The following is a 6,298-nucleotide window of genomic DNA, read 5'->3' as shown; positions in this document are numbered from 1 at the left end:
GCTAATATATTATGTAGATTTATTACAATTGAAAATATACTGTCGAGGTTAAATTATATAAACACGCCTAACACATTTAGTTGTATTTGTAAAAATATTTAGAAATAATTAAGGCGTGTACAATGAAGATTTTCTTTTTTCTTTTTTTAATCGTCATTATTAATTGCAATGGAGATACAGGTAATTTTTTGTACTATATTCTAATATTATGTACAAATTAAACCATTATAAATCAATTTAAAACAATTGTGTAAATAAACAATTGTACCCAGTGTAACTATTGGACATAATAAGACTTAACATCTCATGTCTCAGGATGGCGAGCGCAGTTGAATACCCAACAATAATTTGTAATTCAAGGTGTTGGATCGTGTTTCTACTGTTTATGGGCGGTCGTGTCGCTTACCATCAGGCGAACGGCAAGCTCGTCTCGTCATTCAAAGCAATAAAAAAAATATATAAATCTTAGATGACAAAATCATAAAATATTAGGCAAAGAAATAAACAATTAGCAGACTAATATATTTTACGTACTTTATTATCAAACGCAATAAATAATGTATGTCCTCAAATACTTTGATAGTATTATTTTTGTAAAACTGAATGAACCCTAATAAATAAATAATATATAATAAATAAAAATGCTATGTTTGATACGAATTACGGAGGTATATATAACAAATTGTTTAATTTCAGACTCTCAAGATATATGTGACTTAAAACTGTATATCGGACCTTGCAAAGCAAATACTATAAGGTTAGTTCCAAAAAATAATGTTATTGAAATAAAACTATTTATGGATTTAATCGCGGTTATGTATATGAATATTGTCTCTAGATGTTTCAAAGAGTTACTACTGCCAAAAAAATACAGAAAATAAAATAATAGTGAGGTCATATAAACGTTACTTAAATTTAACTGTTATTTTGAATGTAACTTCTTTTATTCTAAATCGCACAATGTTATTTTGAATGTAATTTCCTTTATTGTAAAGCGCACATTTATTAAAAAATTACAGAAAACCAATTAATATCATAAAAGTAAAAATAATTACGTTTACATTATACGCAAGTCCTATTAAAATAGATTAATAAAAAAAAAATCTTCATTTCAGATATGGATTCGATAATGACCTAAAGCAGTGTAGAAAATTTATATACGGCGGTTGTCAAGGGAATGAAAACAATTTCGAAACTAAGGAAGAATGCGAAGATGCCTGCCTTGACTAATGTAATGAATTTGGCTTGCCCTGAAGTTAGTCAAATGACGTCACGGCCATTGTTTTATTTAGAGGCGAGAAGGGATAGCTACCTCTCCTAAGTTTTTTATGCCTACAAAGTTTTCTTTGTATTTTGAATTACTAGGAACACCTATGAGAAATGTGTAGTACGCGTCCCCTATTACTTCCTGATTGCGGCGAGGGTCGCACTCCTACGTCAAGTCGGTTAAGACCAAAACCAGAGTTTGAATCAATAGCTAAAAGATGGAGTTTATAAACCTAGCCATACCTACTAAAGTAAATCTAACGTCAGGATAGCCAAATTATATTCTACAAATCTAGCTTGAAATTTTAATAAACTTTGTTATCGAAACATTTTTTTATTGTCCTGAAGGATTATTAAACTTTGTATCGCCACGATTCGATCACTGGGCTCTACACTCTACGATTTTGTAGGCTACAATGTTCGCAGGACGCGCTTAAAAATACCAAAACGACATTATCAAAAAAAGTTGCTCGAAATTTTCGCTACGTTTAAAAACGCAGATCGTTCGGCATATATCGCGTCCATGCAAGGCCTAAATTACTTTGACGCAGCTTTGCGACAAAAATCTTCATCTATTTTCTATGTATTTTAAACTCTATGTCCATTAGAATACGCAGTGTTAAAGAACTATGAATACAAAATTGGGCCTCTTCGTGCATCGCCACGCACCTTTATTTATTTCTATTGTACAATTAATAATGAATGAAAATGTACTAGCTTTCTCTCGCGGCTTCGCTCGCGTGACGGAGTTTGCCGGGAGAAAAGTCACGCTATATGTTTTCTCGGGATAAAAAGTAGTCTATAACGTTCCTAGGGTTTTAAACTATCTCCATACCAATTTTCATCAAATCCGTTAAATAGATTTTGAGAAAATAAATAACAAACAGACATACAGAAAAGTGGACTTAGTTTTATAATATGTATAGATTATAATCTATATAAAGCATTATTATCTACACTCAACTGGTCTCAAATTGAGAGACTTGGTAATATTGTTATCGACTTATCTCTATGATAAAGTTTTTGCATCCACACGTACATGCAGCAGCTATGACCGACCGTAGATCCCGTCCACATGAGTCCTAGGAACGCATAACTAATCCCGACTACCTAGGCCACGTTCACACTTCAAATGTACCGTCAGCAACAACAGTTGAACTAATTCAGAACTTCAAATCTTTACACGTTAACTGTAATAGAAACATTCGTTTTAGAAAAACCTTTTATAGTATATTAAATGCAGAATAATTCATTACTAAGAGCACAAAATTAGAGAAACGATTTGGACTTATGTCATTTTTTTTTTTTTGGCTGACTGTACTCCAGTAAAACCAATTAAAACGTGTGTAAGTATGTGAACTCTACCGATGCCAGTGTGGATTAAGACCCCAACTCAAATTAGGGAAAAAGAAAATACTTGTAAAACATTAAACCCTATTGTTATTAATATGACAGATATTGAACGCTTCCCATTCATTTGTAAAACATACCTAATATCCTATTGTTATTATTAATATTAAAAATAAGGTTTTCCATTAATTTTCAAAACTACAAGTATGTAAACATCAAAAGGCATTAGGAATCGGCAGGCAGGATTGCGAATTCGCCCATGCAAGCCTGATCGTACCCTCAGCAAAACATATACAACCCACGCAAAGTGTCGTCTGGATTGGAAATCGAAAATATAATTAACCAGGGCCCTTATTCTGTATGATAGTGTAAACGCGTAACGCGGCCGTGTCATGTTATCTTCGAGAAATGTGCGTGGAATGGTATTCTGTAAGCCAAATTTCTGTAGTCCTAAACATGATGCGTTGTGTTACGTGCTTGTTAGGCACTGTTAAAATAACGTGCGGGATAGAGAATAAGGCCCCAGGGACTTTATTCTCTATCCCTATTCGACAATGTGTAATAAGCTGGTAACGCACTGCGTCACGTTCAAGACAATAGAAATTAGCCTACAGAATATCATTCCACGCAAATTTCACGAAGATGACACAGCCTCGAGTACGTGGGCCTACGAGTTTACTTTGCCATACAGAATAAGAATCCAGGTGTGTTGTTCCGTACTAATGTAACAAACTCCAACGCCAGTGCGGTTCCATACACCTAGCGTGTAAAAATGAGTGCTACGGTACTACAGGTAGCACTACAGGCTAACCACACAGCGTGTGTGTTTTGCCCACGGTTTAGATGCACTTCTCTAGCGCTCATTAAAACACGTCGTGTGTGGTGCCGCACTCTTGTGATTTTTTATCACGCCTAGTGTTTGATAGCGCACTAGAATCGCACTTTTAAAACCAAAACAATGTGCTGGCCGCATATCTTTTAGTCAACAATGATACTTTATCGACTGCGAAAACTAAATAACATATTTAAAATTTAATAACTGGACCATAACAAGTTATCATTTTAATAAGTTAATATATGCCGTGATATGAAAATATATAAACATAACTACAGCATTCTAAGAAATCATTAGATAACATAAACTCACGCTTTATTTCCGCCGGGGTAGGCAGTAAACTCACGTTTCGTGATTATTATTGTGATATATGACGAGCATAGCGCCTTAGCATAAGTTCAAATCCCGAGGAACTCATGGAATTAACTTCTGGTGAATCAGGCGATCGATAGCAAATATAGCTTATTCCATACTAATATTATAAATACAAAATTATGTGAAGACATTTTAATCTTTGTGAGAACTGAGCTCAGAAACTACTGAACGGATTTGGGAGAAAGATTACTCACGAATAAACCAGATTTTGGATAGAATAGGATATTTATACAGGCTACTTATTAGCCCGGAAAAGTACACGGGACTTTTATCTCACGAAAAGTGTTTGAGAGGGCAAACTAGTAATCAACTATGTTTAAATTTTTGGTATAATTCAATTGGGTTACTATCATCCACGTCATCTGAATGACAGCCTTGGTGGCGTAGTTATACAGCATGCGCAGTACGGCAGCGCTCTGATGTCCTAGGTTCAAACCCGGGTCGGGCAAAGTGATATTTGGGTTTTTCTACTCTGTATCAGCCCGGAGACTGGAATTTGTGCCCGATGTGGCGATAGGCTCGCTCCCTATCACATCATGGGACGGAACACACTTGGCGAAAAATATGTGCCCTGGTTGCACCTCTGCATACCCCTTCGAGGATAAATGCGTGATGTGTGTTTGTTTTGTTTTATCATCTGAATGCATCCCTGCATAAGGTCAAGTTTACGTCACACGAAATAATTTTATCTAGACATAATTATTTATACTCTTGGACAGTACATTTGTGTTCTTTAACCATAATGAAGTTATTATATTTCTTTACGTTACTGTGCTGTATAAATATTTGTTTAAGTGTTAAGAAATATTGTAAATACTACATTTAATTAAATTATAGAATATTTAAAATATTTTGAAAATATTGTGAAAATCTAAAAATGTTGAGCTTTCTAATCAACTTTTATTACAATTACTTATAAGTAAGCTCCCTGTGATTCCCCTGCCGACCAAATGTATAACTTAGAAATTAAGGGGATAAAAATATTGCCTTATACAAATATGTTTATAATTCTAGTGTAAATCAAATACTTATTTTCAAGAAATCTATAAAAATAATATGCGTAAAGACAAGTAATTACGGCCATATCGAATTATCGTCCTCCTTCTTCCCTGACAATTTAATGGGACTGCGTTTCTTAATTTTTTACAGATTCGCGTCCGCGTCCTCAATATGAAATAGCTGAGAACGATGTCGACACCGGTAAGTGTTCCTGTTTATATAACTTCAAATATATATTTTTGTATTTCATAGACATATTTTGTCGGTGGTAGGACATATTTTATAACCACACGAATAGCGATGACCGTACACAAGGTATTGACCCGCCAGAGTGGCCGATGCAAGTGTGTCACGTTACGGTCAGATCATGGTCGTATCGCTTAACATAAGGCAAGCGGCATGCTCGTGTCGGTACAATTAGTATACAACGCCATCTCGTGAACTTAACTGGAACTGCGAGATGTTCGATGTGGTAATATAATTGTAGTGGTGACGCACAAAAATCACGCTAGATGGCGACACTCGGTTTTCAGTTGCGGTAGTAGTTTGTGCGACGCGTGGTATATACCACCTCCGAATAGAAACTATCAGAAAGCCCGCGGCCAGTAAAGCGCAACATCTGCCTGACTGAAAATCTTTTCTTCCAAAGATCTATTCCTCTGCAGTGACGGCGATCTTAACGCCGCTATACTCATCTCGTCATTTAATTACAATAAATCTACTATTATATAAAGCTGAAGAGTTTGTTTGTTTGAACGCGATGTGTGACGGAATTGTTCTCCTTAAAAAGTTCGAAAAATATATGATAAATCAAAGTCCCCGGCACATCTGTTTGTCTGAATGCGTTAAACTCAAAAACTACCTAACGGATTTAGATGAAAGGTATGGCGATAGTTTAAGAACTTGGGAACAACATAGGCTTCCGGAAAATATATAGCGGTATTTTAATAACGGAAAACCTTAGCCCAGAAATACTTTATCACGTGACCGGAGCTGCGGGCAAATGCTAGTATAATTATATTTTGCACCGCGACCGCAGTTCAGTGCCAATGCTTTCTAATTTACACTTATACGATAATGACCCATCGCGTCGTTTTCTCCCACGCGAACGGCTTGCTCATTGTATTATTTATAAAACAAACAAACCCACATCACACATTTATCCCCGAAGGGATATCAGAGGCGCAACTAGGGCACCCACTTTTCACCCAGTGTGCTCCGTCCCATGATGCGATAGGGCGAGCCTATCGCCATGTTGGGCACAAATTCCAGACTCCGGAATGAGAAGGAGGCTGATACTGAGCAGAAAAATCCAAATATCATTTTGCATGACCCGGGATTCTTATTATTCTAGATAGTAGATTATTGTTATACAGAATTATTACAATTCAATTCATATGTGGTTTTCTAGTTTTCGGTAACTGAGCAGTTTCTCTTCTTCAGTACTAAGAAAATGTTAGAAAATCTTTAGAT

At 35.7% G+C, this 6,298-nt stretch overlaps 1 long non-coding RNA gene across 1 annotated transcript; it reads left to right on the top strand.

Annotated features, from left to right (window-relative positions):
• Positions 1-4,511: 4,511 nt before the first annotated feature.
• Positions 4,512-5,026, top strand: LOC119191441. The gene is made up of 2 exons (XR_005113442.1): positions 4,512-4,635; positions 4,976-5,026. It is a non-coding gene; the product is annotated as an uncharacterized LOC119191441 (long non-coding RNA).
• Positions 5,027-6,298: the final 1,272 nt, after the last annotated feature.

The sequence above is a fragment of the Manduca sexta genome, unplaced genomic scaffold (assembly GCF_014839805.1).
Source record: "Manduca sexta isolate Smith_Timp_Sample1 unplaced genomic scaffold, JHU_Msex_v1.0 HiC_scaffold_1548, whole genome shotgun sequence".
NCBI lineage: Eukaryota > Metazoa > Arthropoda > Insecta > Lepidoptera > Sphingidae > Manduca > Manduca sexta.
Note: the sequence above shows the minus strand (reverse complement) of the source record. Positions and strands in the feature narration are given on the sequence as shown.